General features: G+C 41.6%; 1 protein-coding gene and 1 long non-coding RNA gene across 26 annotated transcripts in view; both read left to right on the top strand.

Moving 5' to 3' along the window:
• The window catches only part of MAPK10 (mitogen-activated protein kinase 10), a 254583-nt gene that overhangs the window by 11337 nt on the left and 217976 nt on the right, over positions 1 to 25270 (top strand). The window lies entirely within an intron of this gene.
• LOC144589582 (uncharacterized) lies at positions 19189 to 20877 on the top strand. Its single transcript, XR_013545774.1, has 2 exons — positions 19189 to 20349; positions 20712 to 20877. It is a non-coding gene; the product is annotated as an uncharacterized LOC144589582 (long non-coding RNA).

Raw genomic sequence — 25270 nt, 5'->3', positions numbered from 1 at the left:
ACTTGCTGCCATTGATTGTTGTTGTTATTTTGGGAGCTTTTAAAATTCAAGTTACTGCCAAAAGCAACATAGCCAGCAATCTTGCAAAACAAGCATTTCTCTGTTGTTTTTGGGTTGAATATATTGTGTTTGTGTCCAACTTGTTTTGTCTCTCTTCCCTGCCTGTGCTTAGCCTCATATCATTCTAGCAGCATAAGCTGCCATATCCATCTAGCCTGGTATTATCTCTTTTCACTGGCAGCATCTCTCCAGAGGTCTTGGTGGAGATATTTTCCACCAAGCCTTCAAAAAGTAGAGGTGCCAGAGTCTCAATTTAAAAGCTTTTGCATGTGAAATATGTGTTTTGTTCCTGAGCTGAAGTCCCCTGGGTGCCCTTTTTCTAAGAAAGTAAGGTTTAGATGGGTGTGTGTGTGTGTGTGTGTGTGTGTGTGTGTGTGTCAGTTTATGTATATCAGGGGTTTTAAACTCAATTTACGTGGGGGCCGCTAGAGACAGAGTCTGGGTGAGGCTGGGCTGCATCAGATTTCTCACCAAGTGGAGCAAGAGCCCGAGGAAGCCACCCAGGAGTTTCCTTAGCCGACAGACAGGTGGGCTGGCTGGCAGGCTGCAGTTCTGGATGGAGGATGCAAGAGGTGCTGTCTTGGGAGAGAGCCGGTGAGCGAGGCAAGGCTTTTTTAAAATTCTTGACAGCAGAGGATGTGTGGGCGCTTTGGGGGGCCAGGCAAGGCGAGGGCCACAAACTATCATCTGGGGGGCTGCAAATGGCCCCCGTGCCGCATGTTTGAGACCCCTGATGTATATATGTAGTTTTCCCCACAGTGTTATGACCCTAGGCGTTTGCTCAATGGACTTCGGTAGTCTATATGGGGGCAGTATTTGAAAATGCAACAACAACATCATCATCATCACCATCATCATCAAATGCTGATGGGAATGCCCTGATTTGTAAGGAAAAGATGTGGGGCAAAATGTATGTGACAGGGGGAGGGAAGAAATAAAATTGGAATACAGACATCAGTTGTTCATTAATGGGTGGGCAGATGATCTGACACAAACATGCTATCCGACAGGCAGCCCAGCTTTGAACTAGATGCAAAAAAATTAATGTGAAAACTAAGATGAAATAATTAATCCATCATCATTATCCTTATCACAGTATCAGCTAAAAGCTAGAAAACTGCTGGGTCAAATATTCCCCCTACAGAAATTCAGTAAATAATATATGTGGGGTGGGGGAAACTTATTCGGCTTTATTCCCCATATCTTCATGAAGACGATAATGACACTGACATGGCTCACAGGGTAAGGATGATTGAGGGCATGGAGGTGAAATACCCTGGACATTGTAAAGATTCATATAATGGCTGCATTAAAAGTGATGTTATATGAGATAGGTTAACATAGGTATAGGTAAAGGTTCCCCTTGACATTGAGTCTAGTCATGTCCAACTCTAGGGTGCAGTGCTCATCCCCATCTCCAAGCCGTAGAGCCAGCGTTTGTCCGAAGACAGTTTCTGTGGTCGTTCAGTTCTGTGACTACACACAGAATGCCGTTAACTTCCCACCAAAGTGGTACCTATTTATCTACTTGTATTTTTACATCATTTAGAACTGCTAGGTTGGCAGGAGCTGGGACGAGTGATGGGAGCTCACTCTGTCGCGTAGATTCAATTTTATGACAGCTGGTCTTCCAGCCTTGTAGGACAGAGGCTTCTGCAGTTTAACCTGCAGTGCCAACATGTCCCTAGTTAACATATATTTAAAAAATAATTCAAATAGCACTCTTCCCACAAAAACCACATCTCTTTGGGTGTACCACTGAGCACAGAGAGGGAGCTGCTTCGTGTGTTAGACCCTGGGAGATGGCAGCAAAGTGTAGGAAAGAAAAGCCCACTAGGCTAGCCAGTGGCTATCAGATATAGTAGAGGACATTTTCCTTGTTGGGGAAGACTACAGGAAGACTACAACTGCCAGTCCAGTTGTAGTTTGTACACGGAATAAGAGAGGGCATGCCATCTTGTTTTTATGCTTTTTCTTGCCTCCAGCGGCCAAAAGCTTTTGGCGTCAGTCTTGATGCAAAACTCATCTTTGTCTGGTACCCAATGGAAGCTTCCTGCACAGTGCAAAGACCAACTTCAGGGAGGATGTTTGTTGGGTGTTTGTTTTGTGACTGTGATTAGGAGAATTCAACTTCCCCAACTCTGTTACACACCATCCCACAGTTGTTTTGTACTTAATAACATATGTACATGTTCAACATTTGCACAATCCCTGTCACATGCAGGTTGGCCCTAAATCTGAGGGTTGTTGTGCTATTACATATAGTGAGGGTGGGGAACTGTGCCACCCAGATGTCTTTGACCTACAACTCCTATTGACCCTTCATAGGCAATTGTGAAAAATTGTGGGAGTTGCAGTCCTGAAATAGGTGGAGGGCCATAGTTGCTAACCCCTACTGTAAAGGATTGACTCTACAAAACTTGGATTATTCCAAGTCTTAAAGTAGACTTGTCTATTATGTGCTGTAGGTTGCATCTGTTTCATTTAACAATGGCTTTGCCTAGAAGCTAAAGCACTGACATCATTTTCATAAATTCAAAAAATTGGCAAAGTTCTGAGGGATCAAGCAGGCACTTTATGCGGTTGTAGGTTTTTCGGGCTGTTTTACTGTGTTCCGAAGGTTTTTCTTCCTAATGTTTCACCAGTTTCTGTGGCTGGCATCTTCAGAGGACAGGGATTAGAACTCTGTCTGTGTTCTGGTGTGGTATAGTTGAATATTTGTAGCTCTGGGATGAGATTTTTGTCCTTTTCAGGAGATTGAGTGATTATAGTGATCAGGATATTTTTAAAAGAAATAGAGGGACAACTCCCCTTCTTAGATGTCATGGTCACACACAAACCTGACCTCCTATTGGGACACAAGGTCTACAGAAAACCCACCCACACAGATTGGTACCTACACAAAAACTCCAACCTCCACCCACAACAAAAAAGAGGCATAATTAAAACATTGGTAGATTGTGTGAATTGGAACGGTGAAGCTTAATTTCTCAGCACCAAACTCAACCATCTGAACTTGGCCCTACAGGCAAATGGCTACTCCAAGAATGAAATCACAAGAGCCATCAAACCGAAAAAACAACACTGAACCAAAGAAGAAAAACAGCCACCCACAAATAAAGTATTTCTGCCATACATCAAGGGGGTCACGGACCACATGGGGAAACTTTTGAAAAAACACAACCTACAAACAGTATTCAAGCCCACCACAAAAATACAACAAATGTTATGGTCAGCAAAGGACAGAAGAAACCCCCTCACCACTGCAGGAGTACATCGGATACCTTGTAGTTGTGGCCAGGTATATCTTGGGACCACAAAACGCAGCTTCCACACCAGAATCAAATAACATGAAAGACACTGCAGACTAAAACAACCAGAAAAATTGGCAGTAGCTGAACATGCCCATTGAAATCCACAAACACCAGTAGAGCTTCAACAAAAAAGAAGAAAGTTTAAAATTCAACAAAGCCTGGCTCCCAGCACTGAAAAATACAGCCTGCAAAAGGTCAACAAACTCTACCCAGCCACAAGGACCGGTGATCACTGCACACAAAAGACTAGCGAATGACACCCATCAATCGCAGTGACAGAACATCTCCCCCCCTTATCACAACAATACACCTATAACAAAAAAAAACCCCCACCCTGATCACCATAATCACCCAATCTTCTGAAAAGGACAAAAATCTCATCCCACAGCTATAAATACTCAACTATCCTACACCAGAACACAGACAGAGTTCTAACTCCTGTCCTCTGAAGATGCCAGCCCCAGAGACTGGCAAAACGTTAGGAAGAAAAACCTTCGGAACACAGTGAAATAGCCTGAAAAACCTACAACAACCATCGGATCCTGGCCGTGGAAGCCTTCGAGAATACAGACACTTCATGTGTTGACAAGTTTTGAATGTGACAGAAAAGTATAGGTTGATCATTGGTTAAAATCTCTCATTATGGAAGGAGTTGGAGAAACCTCTGAAAAAGACCTTAGAGCCAGCACAAGATGTTTGTTACTTATGAGCCTGTCTACATTGGCATATACTGTAGGTATAGTAGATGGTTCCCTAACACTGTAGTATTGTTTAGTATGGAAAAAAAAAACCCTCATCCACTTGTGTTTCTACTTAAAACCATCCATCTTTCCCCTTTAAGTGCTCGCTCATGTAACGATCTTGTCTCCCTAGAGAGACAATGATCGTGGTCAGGGAGTCTCTCTGGGTGCAAAACTACCACCTTTATTTCCTGAGATATGTCTTTTAGGCCCCAGAAGTGTATAGTGTCATAGACAAGCCTGAACCTTAAAAGTAACTTTGATTGCTTCCAAAGCAATAAAACAGACTAGCCTCTCAGAGTGGTATAGATTTACCAGATGAGCGGGAAATCAATCAATCAATCAATCAATCAATCAATCAATCAATCAATCAATCAATCAATCAATCAATCAATCAATCAATCAATCAATCAATCAATCAATCAATATGTGTTTCCTTAGAATACACACTAGCCTTGAAAAGTAGGACAGTAGGAGCTCTACTTACAGTAGCCACTATTATCCTTCTTTCCTCCACACCGGATTTAGTTTTAGTCCTGCTGTATCAAGAGACTAGTCCTCTTTTGAAGTTTTATATTTGTTTTATTTAAGAAAATAAAGTAGATTCATTAGATTACAGTTGTAGCATTTAAAGCTTAAGCATTAGGCATTTTCAGACAGTTACAATGATTAAATAAACTTACTATTTCTAATTAAAATAAAAACAGCTAGGTAATCATCTTTGCTCTATGTCCCTACATGTTGGCATCTAGAAGCTGGGCTATTCCCCCCCACCTCTTCTTTCTAAAGAAAAACAAGCCTCTGTGTCTCACCTTCCACAGCATTCACCGAACCTTTTTTCACATGCACATTTTACATATCTTTAGGACCACCTTCCTAATTACTCCTTCAAGCTGTCAACCAATGAAGTCCAAGTAGATGTAATTCAGAACACTCCGATCGCAGCCCAAAATTCTCATGATCCAGGATACAGTACAGGTGTCTTATCTTCTCCAAGTTAGTGATTTTTGTTGCGTCTCCTCTCTCTGACTGTTCGACCTTGTGACTTAGACAAACAACTCTGCATAACATGCTCTTGAAAAAACATCTCTTCTAAATTCATCTTACACAGAACCTAACAGACTCCAATTTAGTATGACTACAATTCCCAGTTTCCTTCCATTTCCTTACAGCCCGTATCTTTCTGGCACAGGGCTAGGGCACACAATCCTTTTGGGACGATTCATTGAGGTGCAAAATAGCTCTTTGTTCTGCTTTCACAGAAGGGCACCAAGAGTTAAAATAGATAATAGGGACCTTTTTGAGCACCGGAGGGGTCACACCAAATTTCACAGTGTGGATAGAAGGCAAATGCTGTCTGATCCCACCAGTCAAGTCAAGGTGCACGATTCCCCAAACCAGCCAAGTTTCTTTGGCACATGAGGCAGAAAAACCCACAAATACCTTTCCTGTTTATTGGCAGCAAAAATACAGTGATAACAAGTTAAATAGCAAATGGTTTGCTGCTCTTTTATGAGAATCCAAACCTGCTGCCACATCGCTCTGCAAAGCCTCTCTCCCTCACCAAGAAGATCTTTCAGTCCGTGATATGAAAAATTTGGAGAATGGTTTTTTCCCAGCCCTTCAGAGGTGCAGGATACATTTACAAATCTCAATGGCCTCTGTTGACTTCAGGAGAGAGAACACAGCTATGACCCAGATGCCTTTGGTAGATTGACTGCTCTGAGCCCACTTCGGAGGCATATGGCTGAGTTTCAGGTTTTATAATGAAACCCAAAGCTTGTCTGTAATTCATCAGGGCTTTGCGCAGCTGTACAGGTTGCAGTGGCCAGATAAGGCATGGCTCATCATAAATATGCAGTCCTGCGTTGTGAGGTAGAGGGTGATCCCCATCTAATCTCACCCAGAGCTTAGAAAGTTACTTTTAAAAGGCAATTTGACACTGCTATAATTCAAAGTCCTGCCCCCAAAGTAAGACATTAATGTTCTAATAACTTATAATTTCTACATACATAATAGGTAACTTACACCACTGACTTAGTATTTTCAGGAGCACTGGAGGCCTGCCTAAGAATGGAAGCCTCAAGGCTGCTGGTGGCTCATGAGCCTCCCTTTTATTAAACTCATCCTTTGGTAGAAGCAACACTGTTTTACAGACAAAGGATTTTGCAACATCACGTATAGTTAAAATGAGAAAATAGCTTGAAAAAGAAGACAAAAGAGAATTTGCATAAGATATGTACATAATAATTTGCATGCATAGAAATGTTGCAATTAAGAAACCCCACTTTTTTGAGTTTTCTAACCCACCTTGGTTCTTCCAAAGGTGAAAAGCAGGCTATACCAACCGACTTAACTAAATGTACAGTGCATTTCACCATAATGTGGGAGGCCGTGACCTTGGGACCTCAGTATGTCTGCCTTGAGGTTAGGCTGTTGGCTCAGTTCTGAGAGCCAATATGGTATAATGGTTAGAGTGTCAGACTAGGGTTTAGGTAACCTGGCTTCATTCATATTCATGATGTCTGGGTGCCAAATAACCCGATGACCACTTCTGACATCTTCATAACAACATCAGGCAACACAGGAGACAAAATACTATTTTGTGATGCTCCATCGTATATGTGCTACTGTGTCCAAAGACTTTTAGCTTCTGCTGCTCTCAAGAAACATGATCCAGCAGGAAGGAATGTATCAACTGAAGAGCAAGGTTCACAACATAGCACAGAAAAAGTCTGCAAGGATCCTGTGGTCGTGGGTATCAGTAACATCAGGGACGCTGAGCAGAAAAAGGAATCCCACTTCCCTGTCCCTTTCCTTTGAGGCAGTTCCAGAACCATGCCTAAACCCAGACTGAAATGGATGCAGTGATGTCAAACCTATGGCATGCATGCCACTGGTGGCACGCAAAGCCATTTCTTCTGGCACGCGACAAACCTTTTGAAGTGGCTGCAGCTGGGATTCCCCCTTTCTCTTCCTGTTCTGGGTCCTTTAACTTCCTGTCCATCCCCATGATTCCCCCTTTAACTTCCTGTCCATCCCCATGATTCCCCCTTTAACTTCCTGTCCATCCCCATGATTCCCCCTGAAACTGCAACTTCATGTTCCAGTTCTGGTCTTCCGGGCAGCAGGGCAGCCACTGGTTTCTTCCCCACCCCCTCATTTTGGGCACTTGAGCCGAAAAAGGTTTGCATCCACTGGGATAGATGATCAGATACTGTAAATAGGGTATCTGCAACCAGCCAGTAGCTGTCAGAAACCATAGAGGTGCAAGGTGACCTCTGTAGGAGCTTAGGAGTCAAAAGTGCTGTTCCGCTAGCCTTATGCCTGTGGCCATGTAGGGCTTGGGTGATGAGGTGGTGACGCAGTCTCATGCCGCTCCCTATCTGCTCTGCCATACAGTGGAGGTTTGCAGCAGGGCTTGTGAGCACATTCTGCTGATGATGCTTAATTTTTTTGTGTGTGTGATCAAAAGCTCTGATCAGCAGGATTGTCAATGACAGCAACACTGTAAGCACATTCCCCCCGAGTGCATGGAGAGTTGCCACTGCAAGTCATCAATGTGGACAGGCAACGATCTGCTTATGTTCTGGGTGGAGTGGGATATTGGGGGGGCAGGATTTATGTGCGCACCCTTATCTCTCCCACACTTCTACTCTTACCAAGTTTCAAGCTATGACAACAGAACAAGGCTTGGGGCACCACTGGCTCATAGACAGATGTATTTAGTACACCTTGGTTCTGCCTGGACATAATCCACCAGCTGCATTTAATTAACTACAAGGAGTGAAGTTCAAGATGGCACTTGTATTACCTCAGCCAAATGGGTATATGTTTGTTTGACTGATTTATATACTGCTCTTTTAGTGCAACCACTACCCTGGAGAGTTGACAGATTAAAACATAAAACCCCACAAGACCCTATATGGCAATAAATATGCCAACAATATTGCAATTCATGGGTATAGAACTAAGTTCATACCAAAGGAAAGGAAAGAAAAAGATTAAAAATTAATATTAACAGTATCCATGCAATCAGTTATCGAGGGAAAGAGTCTGGCATGTGCAGGAATTGTTTCCCAGCATGATCTAAGTTTGACCAGAGGTCCTTGTGGGCTGAATTTTATTTATTTATTTATTTATTTATTTATTTATTTATTTATTTATTTATTTATTTTATTTATTTTATTTATTTATTTATTTATTTATTTATTTATTTATTTATTTATTTATTTATTTATTTATTTATTCATTCACTCATTCACTCATTCATTCATTCATTCATTCATTCATTTATTTATTTTATTTATACCCTACCTATCTAGTCATTTCGATCACTCTAGCCGGTTTAGGCTTACCTGGAATAATGTACATTCTAGCCTCAGAGAGGAGACTTGTAAGTAATACCAGCCTATGCAGTTCGTATTACTTCATAGATTACTGATTTGTCATGGCAAAAAGGCTTAATTCAGAGAAGCTAAGGGCCGTGCTGTGAAGGGACACCCAAGACGGACAGGTCATAGTGGAAAGTTCTGACTAAACGCAATCCACCTGGAGCAGGAACTGGCAAGCTACGCCAGTGCCTTTGCCAAGAAAACCCCATGAACAGAAACAAAAGGCTAAAAGATATGATGCTGGAAGATGAGCCCCTCAGGTCGGAAGGTGTCCAACATGCTACTGAGGGAATACGACTCTGATGGCAGAAAATGAGGAGGAATGAAAGAACCTCTTAATGAGGGTGAAAAAGGAGAGCGCCAAAAATGGTCTAAAGCTCAACATCAAAAAAACTAAGATCATGGCCACTGGTCCCATCACCTCCTGGCAAATAAAAGGGGAAGATATGGAGGCAATGACAGATTTTGCCTTCTTGGGCTCCATGATCGCTGCAGATGGTGACAGCAGCCACAAAATTAAAAGAAGCCTGCTTCTTGGGAGGAAAGCAATGACAAGCCTAGACAGCATCTTAAAAAGCAGAGGCATCACCTTGCTGACAAAGGTCTGCAGAGTCAAAGCTATGGTTTTTCCAGTAGCGATGTATGGAAGTGAGAGCTGGACCATAAAGAAGGCTGACCGCCAAAGAATTGATGCTTTCGAATTGTGGTGCTGGAGGAGACTCTGGAGAGTCCCCTGGACTGTAAGGAGAACAAACCTATCCATTCTGAAGGAAATCAACCCCGAGTGCTCACTGGAAGGACAGATCCTGAAGCTGAGTCTCCAATACTTTGGCCATCTGATGAGAAGAGAAGACTCTCTGGAAAAGACCCTGATGTTGGGAAAGTGTGAAGACAAGAGGAGAAGGGGACGACAGAGGACAAGATGGTTGGGCAGTGTCACCGAAGCTACCAATATGAACTTGACCCAACTCCGGGAGGCAGTGGAAGACAGGAGGGCCTGGCATGCTCTGGTCCATGGGGTCACAAAGAGTCGGACACAACTTAATGACTAAACAACAACAATGCAGTTGGTGGACATTATGAAGCTGCTGTGTTGGCTAGAGCTAGTAAAATATCATAGTAATTCTCCCTTCCTCTGCAGCTTTTCTTTTGTATATTGATGTATCTGGTAGCTGAAATTGTTAAATTGAGAACCCCCAACTCTTGTTAAATTGTACAGAGTTCCTAAAACAAAAACCCAGGAACCTATAGGTCAAGTCATGTTTGCTTTAAATGTCTGTGCATCAGATTGGAACCAACCACAAATTTCTTGACTACATCAGCCTAATTCAGACCAGTTTGTGTGAAGCCTAGATCAAAATGGAAACGTCAGATTTAGTGATGGGGCAAAACAACAAGAATTTACCATTCGATTTTTGTCTGGAACATAACCTGCTTTGGATGGGCAATACAGTGCCTCAGTTTTAAAGCAGACTTTAGGTGCCAAGTAGGCGGGTTTCTTCCCTTCTTAGGGTATGTTATATCTCCAGATTTCATGTATGTCAATGCAAAAGCAAACAAACAAATAATGGCCATTTTGGTTTGAATAGAAGCGCACAGACTGAATTGAATAAGATACAAATCACTACACACAGAACTCTGATAAATTCTAAACCTCCAGATTTGTGTCCTGATCAGATACGGGCACTCATGTAGAGAACAGTGTTAAAATGCAACATGGATGGTCAATATTTTGTGCTTTCCTGTTTTGCCCACATTTTGCTGGGTGTCTACGTTTTGCTGCCATGTTTGTACTTAAATTTACATTTAAACCCCTCAGCAAGACATGTAAATAATTCATTTGCTAATCCCTCATTTTCCTCTTCAGCCTGGCATTTATCCCTGCAGATCAGGGAATTATCTGCATATGTAACAGCCTGCTTAGATTTTGGAAAAGACTATTTGCATGCAAAATGCTGCTGTCCCCCCCCCCCATGCTTTTTGTCTCCTGGTGATGGTGTGAAAGCCAAAGCAATAATATGACTAAACACAGATAACAGTTCAGGTTTCAAAAACTTTTATGAAAATACAGTATAGAATTTGTAAGTATGTACAAAGACACACAACTGGAGGGCCTGGCGTGCTCTGGTCCATGGGGTCATGAAGAGTCGGACATGACTAAACGACGACATAGACACACAACTGAATACAGTGGTGCCTTGCATAGCGATTGCTCGGTATAGCGATGAAATCGCTTTGCGATGGACTTTTTGCCATCGCAAGAGCGATCGCTTTGCGATGGCCCCTATGGGGAAATTTCGCTTTGCAATGATCGCAGGGAAGCGATCATCACAAAGCCCCCATTTTCGGCCAGCTGATCGGCGGTTTCAAAATGGCTGCCAGAAAAACAAAATGGCCACCCGCTGTTTTGCCTCGCTTAAGAGGCAGCAAAAATGGCGGCGCTATGGAGGATTTTCGCTTAAGGTTAGTTTTTAAGCCCATAGGAACGCATTAAACGCGTTTTAATGTGTTTCTATCGGCTTTTTAAAATTGCTTAGCGATGAAATCGCTTAGCAGCGATTTTCGCTGCACGGATTAACATCGCTAAGCGAGGCACCACTGTACTGCACAACCACCTGCTGTCCTCGGCCAATGGTGAATGGAATTTCCAAGGAACATTTTAAAAGAACATAGACAAATCAATTGCTGAGATCTAGTAGTGAGCCACAACTAAAGCTAGGTAGGCTTGCTTTGTAAGATGTGTGTGTTAAATCTAAAAGCGGGATCCATGTTAATATGAGTGCACTTATATTTTTGTTGTTGTTTAGTTGTTAAGTCATATCCGACTCCAGGACCACGTTTAGTCAGAACTCTCCACTATGACCTGTCCATCCTGGGTGGCCCTGCACAGCATAGCCCATAGCTTCTCTGAGTTACTCAAGCCCCTTCGCCACCACAATGCAGTGATTCATGAAAGGGGCACTTATGTTTAATAGGAAGCAAATTATTTAAATAGACTGATTGGTGTTGCCATAATAAGACATAAGACATAAGACATAAGACATAAGAAATTTATTTGTCATTGCGCTCACAAGTGGGTGCAACGAAATGTGACCTTTAACGCTCTTCTTCACTAAATCTTTCAAATACAGTACGTAGGATAGCTATGTGTGTTAAATAGTCCTCTAAAGGTTTCCTCTGTCCAATCCAAGAGTGGCTTAAAAGTAAGGAAACATTAGAAGAGAGATCAGGGGTCTAGGAATGACTATCAGCATTTAGCTTTTATGCACATATTTTATGCATTTTGCCTTCTTCTTAAAGGATGTATGCCCCTCCCCCCTTTTTGGGCATTGTATAAGCAGTCAGATAGACTCGTGTGCCTCCCCTGTTTGCTATCTAGGTGCTAATATCTGATGGGCAACTCATAACTTGCGATCGACTCTCTCTTTTTATGGTTATTTATTTTTAAACAGGAATTGGGCCAGACAGCTTTTCAGATAGAAGGCGCCTTCAAAAAGAGGACTGTCATCAAGTAAGAAATATTCACTTTTCAAGATGGTGATTACGAAGACATGGGACCATCCTAATCTGCCCCTCATATCCTACACCGTTCCTAAGGGTCCCTGAACTCCAGAAGCCGATTGGGAGGGTTTTCATCACTCTGCATGGTTATGCAATGAAGGCAGCTTAGTGGACAACAGTCCGATCATCCCTTCTTTTTGCAGCTGCTTTGGCCCCCTCCTAAACTACATTTGGAGGATGAAGGACCTTTGGGAAGAGTGTAGGATATGGGAGGCAGATTAGGGTGGACATTTAAGAAGGATAATCCTCTCTTTGAAGAACTACCAGTACTACTTCCTACGACTGTAAATGGAAGAGCAACTGAGGCGTTAGGCCAGAGTAACTTACAAGGAACAGAGCTGTAATAAAGGCAAGGCAGTTGGAGGAGCATAATAAAATGGTAAAATGGAGGAACATAATAAAAACAAATAAACTACGTACCTATCCCAGGTATGCTGTCTATAGCTCAGTTCACTTGCTCCTTCCAGGATAACTTCAGCAACTTAAAGGGGAGCAGCAGGTCCTCTCCATCCTTGTTTTCTATATCGTTCCTGCTCCTATCTGGGAGCAGAAATACCCCCTTGAACTCTTGTTGCTTTCCATGTATCCAGGTTGCTATTTCAGAGAGATTATTTTTGTTTTTTGATGCCACAGCTAGCCTCTTTCAGGAAAGACAACAAAATCTGAAGTGACCTGTCTGAGCTGGGGTGGCTGTCTGGTATTCAGACATGCAGTTTATGGTCTCTTTAGTAAGTATGTCTGATAGGGCAGGGTTACACGTGGCTAATGTGACTTGTAATCTGACAACGGGAAGAACTTGGGGTGTATGGAGTCAAGCCGCCCAGACACCTTTGGGTAGTGTGGGCGGCATATAAATTAAATAAATAAATAAATAAAATAAAATAAGAATGGTGGGCACTTTATGGAGGCATCAGGTCCATACTCTGGATACTTCTTCCATAGCCGGGGAAAGTTTTTGAACTGCCTAGTACAAAGTTCTGGAGGATTCTGAGAATTATAACCCAAAAAGCAATTTTCCAAGCTCCAGAGTCTTTATCCATATGGAAGCATGGCAGTATGATGCATTTCTGCACCTTAGAGTTTGGTTACTGATATATTTTTATGTTCATGAAATGGTTCCAGAATTGATGGATTGATGCTGTTTATTACTATTGGAAATCTCAATTCACAACACCCAAGAACAAATAGATTCATTCAAAATCTTATACCTTGCAAGAAAGTTAGAATGTGCCAATCTGTCACAACTTCTTTTCCTTTTAAGAAACAAGACGTTCAGGGGGAAATACAATATCCTGGAATGCAACATTACAGCTGAATATTAAGCAGTACAATGCAGAGGGAAAATGGCATATGTGCAGGCACAAAAAGCTTGCCTTTGTGTTCTGTGAATATTGTAATCTAAAATAACTTTACCTGGTGGCTGCAAGTATGCTGCATTACCTGACTAAAATGTGGTTGGGCATCCTGGGATTAAATGAAGTAGGATGCTATTCACGCTATTTGTGTCCATTAAAGAAACATCTCCTATTCAGATACTAAATTACACAAGAATGCACAAGAGTCTTACTTAGGTAAACAAAGAAATTTGCTTGTCTTAACAGAATAGAATGGCCCTCATAACAGTCATGTGCATTTGAGGGCCAACTTTGATGAAACCAATAGATTTAATTTGTGTGAGAGTCTAGAAAATACCATATTTTTCTGCATATAAGACTATGCTTTTGTCTAAAATCTTTAGAGTAAAAATTGAGGGTCGTCTTATACATGGAAGTAAGCTGAGGAGAGAACAAAAACAAGTGGAGGAGAAAGTAGGGATCAAAGTGATCCTGCAGCACTTGATCCCTTTCCCCCTACACTTGCTAATGCCCACTTAGATTTCTTAATTTTGGATTAGAAAAGTGGGGGGCGTCTTATACACGAAAAAATATGGTAGTTTGCCTGGGGAATCAGGGACAGAATTTGGGAGAGGACAGATGAAATGTGTCCCCTTGTCCTTCACTGTTGTACTAGCCTGGATCAGAGTTTGGAAATGTAAATGTTTTGGATTCCAGCCAGTGATGGCTGGTGAGTCCAATATCTGGGATCCCAGGTTATACTCTGCACTTGGCAAGATTTATATAATGTAGTCAACCTAATTCAAAGGGTTGGTTCAGCAAAGTGGTTAGCTCCTGTAAAGTGCAGATAAAACCCCAGAGTGGATTAACAGAACCTCTGAAATGGAAGACACCGGCCACCACTAATTACAGCTCTGATGATCCTTCCGCTGGCCATGCTAGCTTTGGGATGCTTGGACCTGTATTCTAAAGAAGCCATGTTGGCTAAGGAATTCTGGGAGATGTAGTCCAAAGAAGTAGTTTTCTCAGGCTCTGCTCTGGATCCTAATGTGTCTCTCCAAACAAGAGAATTTGATTAAGACCTTAGATGCTGCCAAATCCGTGGAAATATATTTAATCCTTTAGACATTAGAAGCTAAACCCCCTTCAGAAAAAGGGAGGAAAAATTACATGCTCATTAAGATGTGGCACAGCTCTTGAAGAACTGGTAAACAAATTTCTTTCTGAGTTATTCCTGAAACAGATTGGCATGGCTTAATTGCAAACCATAATGCTATTTAAAATGTCTGCATTAATTTGGGGGTGAGATTTTACTCATCAGTGTATGTCCGGATATTTTATGGCATTATGAATGCCTGATTTACAGTTGTCTTTAAAATTAATTTGATTACACTTTTACCAAGTCGCATTATGAAAAATGTCTTCTAGATATCATTCATGCCGTAAAAATGTGGCAAAGAGCCTATGCAGCACCACTACACTGAAGACAATAACTCATAAATCCAGAGAAGATGCTCATTAGAATAACAATGAACAGGCAATGAATTGAGCCTCATTTAGCAAGCCTGCCCTGCATTTCACAGATTTCCTTGTACTTGTCTCTGGCAAGAAAATATTAAGTGCACATAGGAGTCCAAGGCCTTCTCTTCTTGCAGAAATTGTTTTTAATTCCTTTTTTTTTAGCAGCCTTCACAGAATTAGCAATTTGGGTGCAGAATTCTGCATTTATGGGCAAACCCTGTTTGGAGCAGGCTGTGTTGCAATGTATGGTCTGCATCACCAGCTGTGGCAGCACTAACAGATTGTTGACACATGAAGGAGAGGTCCGGCCCCACCATTGGACAGAATGAGGCAGCTGCCCTTGACAGCAGATTTCAGGAATCATGAAAAGAAAGCAAATGGCTAACTTCATAATTATATGTTGTTGCCGGGGATGGGAATAAATGTTTTGGGGATTTTTCTGGCAATGATGACTAGGGAATTCTGGGTATTGTATTCCAAATGTGGAACTTTTTCAAGCTCTTCCAAAGTGTTTCCCGACATAGGATTGTGGCTCTCAAGGGACTAATGAAGTGTTTTCTGGGAATTCTCAGCGTGCCTTATATGAGTTGCCGCCCTTCTTAAATAATTTCTTCATTGACCTTTTGGAGCTGGCTATTAAAGCGAGCATGTATGTGCAAGTATGAGAAACAGGCCCTCTGGGGAGAAAGAAGCCGCTCCTTTCTGAGAAGGGATGACTTTACATATTAAAAATGCCCTTTTATGCAAATGTGGCTGGGAGAGTCAGAGGTTACTTGGCTATTTTAAAAGGGGGTTGTGACTCAAAAAAGGTTGGGAATTACTGTTCCGGCATTAGGTACACTTTATCATGGGGAGTGGGGTTCTATTGGATGCTGTACCCTGGGAAGCAACTATTCCTGACAGTTAAATATCTCACAGTCCCTCTGGCTGAGATGGTACCATTAGAAAACAAAATATGTTTATAGGTAAACCAACCTTAACAGTTTTATCTAAGTTTTAGACAAGAAGGGATGGAACACAGGCTTATCTTCCTCTCTTAGAGTTCTTCAGGCAGATTTTAATAGATGATGGTATAAATTTTATTTGGTTCTTTTTTATGAGAATTACAAAGAATTTGCAAATTTATTCATAAATTTGACGAATAAAACTTTAGATTTAAAAAAAAAAGCAAATGCAGGAAAAAAATTGAAGCTGGCATGCATAGCTCTTTAAAGCCTAGCTTTGAATTTCTGTGTAGTCAATAGTGCTTTGTGGTACTCAGTGAGTGTCACAACTTGAGATGAGCACGAAACCAATCATGAACCAAAAAATCCCCATGAACTGGGCCAGTTCGTGATTCATTTTGCGGGTGGTTTGGGGAAACATGGTTTGTGGCTTGAGGGTACCAATTAACCATGAACTATCATAAGCCACCATTGTGCTCTATTCATGACTAGAGATGTGTGGTTATGTTTGCATGTAGAATTTTAGGGAGTTGTGGTCCAAAAGCACAAATCTGCATACAGTATCTCTATTTGCTGTCTCCTTTCTCTTCTGAGAGACTCCCAGTCTTCAGAAGTAACATGACAGGCAGGATCCTGCTGATGTGATCATCCACATATGGGAAACAGCAGTACCTGTTCAGCTGGAGGCATTTCATTTAGGTCATTTGGATGGCTTTTCATTTGAAAGTTTGCTTAAGAATTTCATTCGGGCTTTTTATTTATTTTTCTTTTTTTAAGGAAGAAATTGCCAAAATTCTGATGCATCTTCAGAAATGTGATGCCAAAAGTGTGAGATTTTTAAAAGCAAGGAATGTGAGAGAAGCTGATGCTGACATGAGCTGACCATCTTTAAACGGCTGTACTGTATCACCTTTTTAGGGAAGAGAAGTGTAATTGTAGCGGGTTCTTCAAACTGCCATGTATAAGTGACTGGCCTGTGCATGCAAACAACAACATCAACAACAACACAAACCTGGGCCTGGATTCATTTACTATTCTCTCAGAAAATCAAGTTGACCTTTGCACAGTCCTGGGTGCATAGAGTGCCTCACTCATTATTACTGCTATTTCTTCCATTAAGTAATGCTGTGATCTAAAACATGTTGCTTTTTGGCTTCTAAATCCTGATGTCTAACAAGATTGCAAATTACAAGCCGCAATAAAAAGGTAAAGGTAAAGGTTCCCCTTGACAATTTTTGTCCAGTCATGTTCGACTCTAGGGGGCGGTGCTCATCCCCGTTTCCAAGCCATAGAGCCAGCGTTTTGTCCGAAGACAATCTTCCGTGGTCACATGGCCAGTGCGACTTAGACACGGAACGCTGTTACCTTCCCACCGAGATGGTCCCTATTGATCTACTTGCATTTGCATGCTTTCGAACCGCTAGGTTGGTGGGAGCTGGGACAAGCGACGGGAACTCACTCCGTTGCGTGGATTAGATCTTACAACCGCTGGTCTTCTGACCCTGCAGCACAGGCTTCTGCGGTTTAGCCCACAGTGCCACCAAACAAAAATAGCAAATTTGCCCCGCCAGTCCTTGAAAACAATACCCTCAACTGTAGCAGATATAGGCTGTTTATTAGTTAAAAGCTAAGGTGAGAAGCCTAGGCTTGACTTGCCACACTGCATAGTCATAGTAGGGTTAGGGTGAATTTCCCCGGGGAGGGAGTTTCAGAACTTGGATGTGATCATACAGAAGAGCCGAAGATCTGGCCAAAGATTACTAGGTGGAGTTTTTCAGTTATCCTGTTCGAACTGAGTACATGCTTATAGAAGATTTTCAACACTTTTCTTGCAGTTTTATATTTGCAGAGGGAAAGATCAGCAATGGCGCATGGGTTCTACCTTCGCCAGTCTCCTCACAAAAATCTTCAGGAGAACTTCCAGGTTCATAGAGGAGCACTACTCTTGAGAGGGGAAAATGTAGAAGTTTTACCCGTCACAGTAATCCTTAGCTTACAGACCTATAATGGGTAGAAGACCCCCAACTGAAATCCTATATTCTCCAATGCTGAAGCCAAAACTGACTGAATGTTGGCTTAAGTGCTGTCAGGAGGACATCCTGGTACTGAAGCCATTATGTCATCCTTCCTTGATGACATTCTGGGGCTTCCTGATTTCCTTTCAGCTGTCCCATGTAAAGGAAAGACCTGACTTTATCTTCTGATACTGCACAATGTGCATCTTAATAATGTGACATTCCCTCCTTACAGTTCACTCAAGCATCTGATGCATCTGAAAATTGAGGTCAGTAGCAAATTTCACTAGAATCTTTGAACTGTTTGGTAGCCAAACAGAAATAATAAAGTGGTAAAGTTTAAAGAGGACTTTTAAAAAAACATCAAAGTATATTTACTTTATCTAATATTTGGAACCATTAATGTTCAGAAGTGTATGCCAACAATCTCTGAGAAATATTATGAATACATAGAAACAGGCATTTCCTTACTTTCCAGATGCAATGCTAATGAATGTGATAATCATGTTTAGGTGGCCAAGTGCATGTATCTCTAGGATTTTGGGGCTGTTATTTGTGCAAGGCCCTGTTCAATAAATTTGGGGTATTCACTCTAGCATATTTAATAGGGGTGCCTTCCCCCCCAAAAAAATAATGACAATGAAAAGTGTCTTAGATATGAGCCATCTGTTCCAACCTAAAAGGATTCATTTATGCCTTTCCACAAGAGCCAACATTTCCAAATATGAGTGAGTTTTCAAGCCTGCTCTCCCAAATGGCGTAGCACACATTTTGAAAAGCGCTTGCAGGGGTCAGATCAGTATCATGTTAATGAGAGCGGGATTTAGCAAACCACTCTCTGGTATATGAAACAGGAGCAGAATGGATAAAGCATATGAATCTGTAGCTTGTGCACTTCTGAATACCATCATTAACCTTAACACTGCTACGTTATCACTGCAGGTTCTGTGAAGCTCTGCTTTATGAGGATTCGGGAGCCTCACAACACCATCCAGATTTGATTGTCAAAGAGACATGACAGTCTTGGCAAAATTACACACACTTATCCCATAACAGCTGATTATTATCCGCTGCCTATGTTTACAGGTTTTCTGTTGGAACATGAACAGAATGGTTGGCTTTGTGATACAACAGTTTTGTTATTGTTATTGTTGTTGAACACCAGATTCTGTATCATTGTGGCACAGTGGGTTTCCACCTTTAGGTCTTCCAGATATTTTGAACTTCAAGTTCCAGAAACCCCACTTAGTCCACTTACTCGGGCCAATAGTAAAGGATCTGGGAGATAAAATTCAAAACCCATAGACTGGACCAGAGGCTGAGAAGACTGAGTCCCTGAACCCCATTTTTCAGTTAAGATGGTTTTTAATGTTTACCTGTTTTTAATTATTCAATTGCATTTTAATTAGTGTACGGTTGAAATGTTTAATAATTATGTTTTAAATTCTGTTCTTTTAATATCATGAGCTGCCTTGGGGCCCCATATCGGGAGAAAGGCTTTTGATAAATAAAATGAATGAATGAATGAATGAATTTTAATATAAATTTCTCATATTTTTATTATTTTCTTTTAGAATCCTAAATGGCAAGGGAAATATTGATTTGTATAGACTTTTGCATTTTGAGGAGCCTCATCACTACATCTTATGGAAGCAAATCCCACAACTTAACAACACAGTGTGTGAATAAATATTTCTGTTGTCTAATCTGACAACAGTGCAAAGGGAGTATAGTTAACACATAACTATAAGAATATCATTAATAATCTGGTGCCTTGGTCAGCTTTTTGGCACCATTTCCAACCCTAGATGTCCCTTCTGAAGTTCAGGAGACAAAACATCTTATGGCATTTATTACAAAATTAACAGTTTCATATGCTAAGATACTGAAAATGAACACAAATTTCAGTGTAGCCCACACTGGCGATTCCATTTAGTCCAGAGGTTGGGAAATCCATAGAAAGGGGCTATGTTTAGAAAGAAAGAAATGAAGGGAGCTTCTGTTTTCATGGGAGCAGGAATTAAGCTTTAGCACCTTGATTTGAGTAACAGGATGGGAATTCCTTGTGCAGTGTTACTGTCTTCATCCCTATTTTTGTCTTTTATTTTACGGCTTTAAGATCTTAACTTTGGAGCCCCTTGTCTTTGTTCCTTGGGTCACTGTACAAACGATGACTCCTGAGAGGCAAAGATGTCTTGAGATTTATGTCCTGACTTTTTGGATTAAAAGAACCTGCTGTCTGATCTTACACTTGTTTACTTGAAAGTTAACCTTTGCTTTTGTTAAATGACAATTTCAACTTTTTCTTCCTCTAGCCTAGAACCCCACAGCGTCATACAGACTTCCCTCTCATCATTTGTGGCTTAAGGCCACCAAATAGCCAAGTGCTTTTCAAACAGGATCTTTCTTAGCTCATCAACCTGATGAGCTACCATTATACCCAGTGATTTCGTAGGGTTTAGGAAGGCTCAACAGGGACGTGGTGGCACTGTGGGCTAAACCGCAGAAGCCTGTGCTGCAGGGTCAGAAGACCAAGCAGTCGTAAGATCGAATCCACGCAACGGAGTGAGCGCCCGTCGCTTGTCCCAGCTCCCGCCAACCTAGCGGTTCGAAAGCATGTAAATGCGAGTAGATAAATAGATACCACCTCGGTGGGAAGGTAACAGCGTTCTGTGTCTAAGTCGCACTGGCCATGTGACCACGGAAGATTGTCTTTGGACAAAACGCTGGCTCTGTGGCTTGGAAACGGGGATGAGCACCGCCCCCTAGAGTCGAACACGACTGGACAAAAATTGTCAAGGGGAACCTTTACCTTTACCTTTAGGAAGGCTCAGTCACAGTTAAACACATAGGATCACAGTTTAAGACTGCAGACCTCTGCATGGCTACCCAGTTGTAAGCTCAATGAGTTCAGTGGGCTTATTTCCAGACACTAAGTGTGTGCAAGATTGCTGCCTAGTTAATACAATACTAAATAAATAAATGAATAAATAATAGCTTTTTTGTACTCTGTGTTGGGCTTTTGAGGTATATTCGATGAGGAAGGACACCCCCCCCTAAATACACAGAAAATATAACCCTAGTTGGACACCCCCTCCACATCCAGAGGAAGCAAGCATGAGCCTTCTTGAAGAGCTTTTCCCACCATGCAGAACATGCAGAAGTGACCGTAAGTGTGCGTACTGGTTGGGGGATTCTGGAGTTGGAAACCATCCATCTGTCCTTCCATACCTAAAGTTAAGCTCTAAGCCATTTTTCTTTGGTAGGGCTATAATTACAGTCGCATCATAGTCCGGGTTAGGCTACTAGGCCAGACCATTCTTGCTCTGGGAAAACCACAGTTGAAGCGTAGAGTGAAATGTGAATCTTCCTCAGTTTCTTAGGGAATCCTATTTAAAGATGTTGATATTTATTTTTGGTTCACTTTGTGGATCATCCAGTTATGCATCTGTCATGTTTATGCAGCTCAGGAGAGGGCCATTTGGGGGGACTCTTTGCCCATCTCTATCTTCAACTGTACCGTGCTTTCTCTGATGTGACTTGCTCTGCCATCTCAAGTCAACAGTTGACTTCTCAGGGCAAAAGCAAATCTGGAAGAGAGAGGGAGAACATTTGAACAGAATCAAACGCTTTATCTCTCTCCCCCTTTCTCACTCTCTCTAAAGAAAAACTGATTCAGTCCCAGATATTTATCCTATTTTAGAAGGATTTATAAGCAGGCCACATTTAAGCAGATTTTATGGTGATTTATGTCTTCGTGGAAGCTTTGGAAAGATAAATAGGCTGAAATGGGGGAATATTTTTATTGTCTAAAGATGAGCCTGATGTTTTATGTGCATTTGTATATATTTTATAAGTGGAAGAACTTATGTTTAGTAAGCCTATTTGAAATAGATTTAGGAGAATATCAGCATTTGAAGAGATATGCCTTTTGGCAAATTTGTTATCCTCTGGATGCTTTCTTCTCTCTTAATTCTTTCATTATGGAATGTAAACTACCCTCTGAAGTAAATACTTTTGCTAAATATTTTCTTTAAAAAGATTCTGTTGTTTCTTTTAAATGATTTTTTTGGAAGGAGCTGTGCCAATATTTTTATTTGTGCAGAAAGAGCACTGACTATTTATAAATAAAAGTTAAAGATTAGGCCCAACATATCTCATGGTATGTGTGGGGTTGCTTTTCTCATTAGAATGTCAGAGAAAATCCAGGGCAACTCTTTTAAGTGTTGTGCATCCATTTCTTTCAGCATTTATATCAAATGTGGATTCCTCCAGTTTAGAAATACCCTCTGGTTATGTACCTGCAAAAAGACAATCCTGAACTTCTGTTGGAAGCTTAAGGAATAGACACTGTTGATTTTGTGGGATTAGGCCAGATCTTGGAAAGTAACTTTTTTGGGGGACAATACCTATAAATGATGCTGGTAAGGGAGATTCCAGATCCTTAGTCAAAAACATTAACTTTAGGATAGGGATTGTGTTGGAAAAGGGAGGAGCAATCTTAATAGATATGACTTTGAAATGCAGGAAGGAAGGAAGAGGAAGAGAGATTGAATTTGTCATTTTTATATTTCTTATACGTTTAAGTGTAGAATGCTGATTGAACAATGTTATGAATACTCCTCAGGCATAAATCCAATGAGATCAAGGCTGATTACTCTAATGCAAGCATGCATAGGACTGCAACGTATGTATTCTTTCAGGTCAATATAAAGCACATGGGCTAGGGGGCTTCCTTGTTACCTCGTTATTTTTCTTACCTTTCTTTTCCTTTGAAATATATTATAGATTTCCTCTTTCTGAATATATTTTATTTACTCTCTTTTATAGCTTGATCTAAGTCAATGGCTTACAAAGAGTCATGATGACACAATGAATCAAACTATCTCTGGAAGAGTCACAGTCCAATTCTTTTGAGAACAAACCATAATTAATTTATTTGAGCACCTTTTCTTACACCTCTTGCTATCCACGTAATGGGCACTATTCCATGTAACTCACCAGTCAGATCAAAAACACCCCGTCCTTTCCCCTTACTCCAGCCCAATGCAACACAAATTAAAGCCCTCTTCATGTAAACATGGTGTGCAGTGTCACTTAAATATTCCTCTTTTAAAAGATGGGTGGGTCCAGTTTGTCAGTGGATGATCAATTTGCTCTTGATGGCATTATACTTATTTGTTATGAGGCCAGACACAGTATGGCCACATAATTGCTAGCGGATTCTGGAGGATGATGTCCTTTAAAATAAATGCCATTTTTGAAACCTGATGTTCACAGCTTGGGAGAAAATGTGTGCAAGATTGCAGTTGTTTGTGTATACTGTACCTGATCTGTAGCAGCTACATAATTCCCAGATAATGGCAGACATGTTTCCTCTTACTCCTGGTACATCAGCTGTATCTTTTATGAGGAAAGAAGTACTTCACTATACATAGCATGTTTAGTTCCTGTTTGGATTAATGTCATATGAAGTAGTATATAGACCGTTGTCCAGGCTTATGCAGGAACTACTTAATGCCTGTCTTAAGGGAAGCTGCATATTTTAATCATTTTGTTCCAAAATCCAGTGCAAAGTATACTGATATTTAAATTACATAGCTATATGGCTACATTTCAAGGTCATCCAGTGAAGCTGAATGATAAGAGATTCAGCACAGACAGAAAGAGGTCTTACATAACATATGTAGTTAATTTCTTCACACTGCTACCACAAGAGGGCTGGTCATCCATAAGGGCATCTTTAAAAGAGGGTTGCTAATTGACCCTGATGTTGGGAAAGTGTGAGGGCAAGAGGAGAAGGGGGCGACAGAGGACGAGATGGCTGGACAGTGTCATCGAAGCGACCAATATGAATTTGACCCAACTCCGGGAGGCAGTGGAGGACAGGAGGGCCTGTTGTGCTCTGGTCCATGGGGTCACAAAGAGTCGGACACGACTTAACGGCTAAACAACAACAACAATTGAAACAGAACAAGCTAATCAATAGCCAGCTGGATAGCTCTGTAAATTAGAGTTTGGGAGTTTGGTTCCCCACTGTGCCTCCAAGAGGACGAACCAGCCTGTGCAGCATTGGGCAAGCTGCCCAGTTCTAGATGAGAAGGAAAGGAGAAACCACTTCTCAGTACTCTCTACTAGAGAGGGGGACAAATATAAAAACGGATCGCTTTTTCCGACGAATATAGCCTATTTGTTGATCCATATTTGTGGGTTACAGAGACCCCCACAAATACGAAGGGATAAATATTTACCCGTTTTTATTCATCCTTCATATGAAAAAACAAACAAAAAACACTATTCTGCCTACTGGCTGCCGATCAGCCAATCAGCTGATCAGCAGCAGAAAGGCAGCCACCACCTCACACAGCCACCCAATACCACAGCCCAGCCCACCCCCTTCCTTTCCGTACCTTAGGCCCTATGCCACCCCATCCCCACCGACACCCTCTTACCTTAATCGCTGCTGCCGACGTCTTCTGGCCTTGGAGCCATGCATGTAAAAATGGAGACTGGCTTTGCAAAGATGTCGGCTGTGGCTTCATTTAGGGTAGGGAAGTTGCAGCTGCCATCTTTGTAAAGGGCAGCTTGGATTCCATTAGCCTGCCTTAAGGGAATCCAGGCTGCCCTTTGTAAAGATGGCAGCTGCAGCTTCCCTAACCTAAATGAAGCCACAGCCGACATCTTTGCAAAGGGCAGCCAATATTTCTTTTTACATGCCGTGGCTGCGAAGGCCAGATGGAGACCTCGGCAGCAGCTATTAAGATAAAGGGGTGTCAGTGGGAGTGGGGTGGGGGCTAAGGTAGGGAAAGGAAGGGGGTGTGAGGGTAGGCTGTTGGGGTGGCTGGCAGTGTGTGTGTGGGTGGCTGCCTATTGGCTTCTGATAAGCTGATTGGTGGCTGGTAGGCAGAAAGGGCTTCTGTGCCATGTGGTAAACTCTCCTGGGGGGATAATTTGTGGGTGAATAACTCGGATGTTCCAAATCCAATCTTCACCAAAGTTGGCAGACATGTTGGAGAAAGACATAGGAAGCTCTGTTGTGATTCCGGAGTCTCTAAGTATCTGGGGGGAGATTTCCTGGGGGTCCTCTTTGTCACTAAATACCTTGGGGGTCCATTATCCAGGGTTCACCAGACTTTCAGGCATTATAGAAAAGCATCTGAGGAAGCTTCTCTGCAAATTTGGTGTCTCTATGTGGTTGGGGGCCAGTTTTATAGCCATTTAAAGTGCAGACAAATCGACAGATCAATTTGTTGATTCCATGAAGAATATTCGTATATTCGTATTCATTGCTCCGTTAACCTTGATGAATAACGGATCAAAACAAATTGCCTTTTTAAAAATTTTTCCCCATCTCTACTCTCTACCTAAAAAAACCTGGGAAAGGTCA

The sequence above is a fragment of the Pogona vitticeps genome, chromosome 5 (assembly GCF_051106095.1).
Source record: "Pogona vitticeps strain Pit_001003342236 chromosome 5, PviZW2.1, whole genome shotgun sequence".
Taxonomy (NCBI): Eukaryota; Metazoa; Chordata; class Lepidosauria; order Squamata; family Agamidae; genus Pogona; species Pogona vitticeps.
Note: the sequence above shows the minus strand (reverse complement) of the source record. Positions and strands in the feature narration are given on the sequence as shown.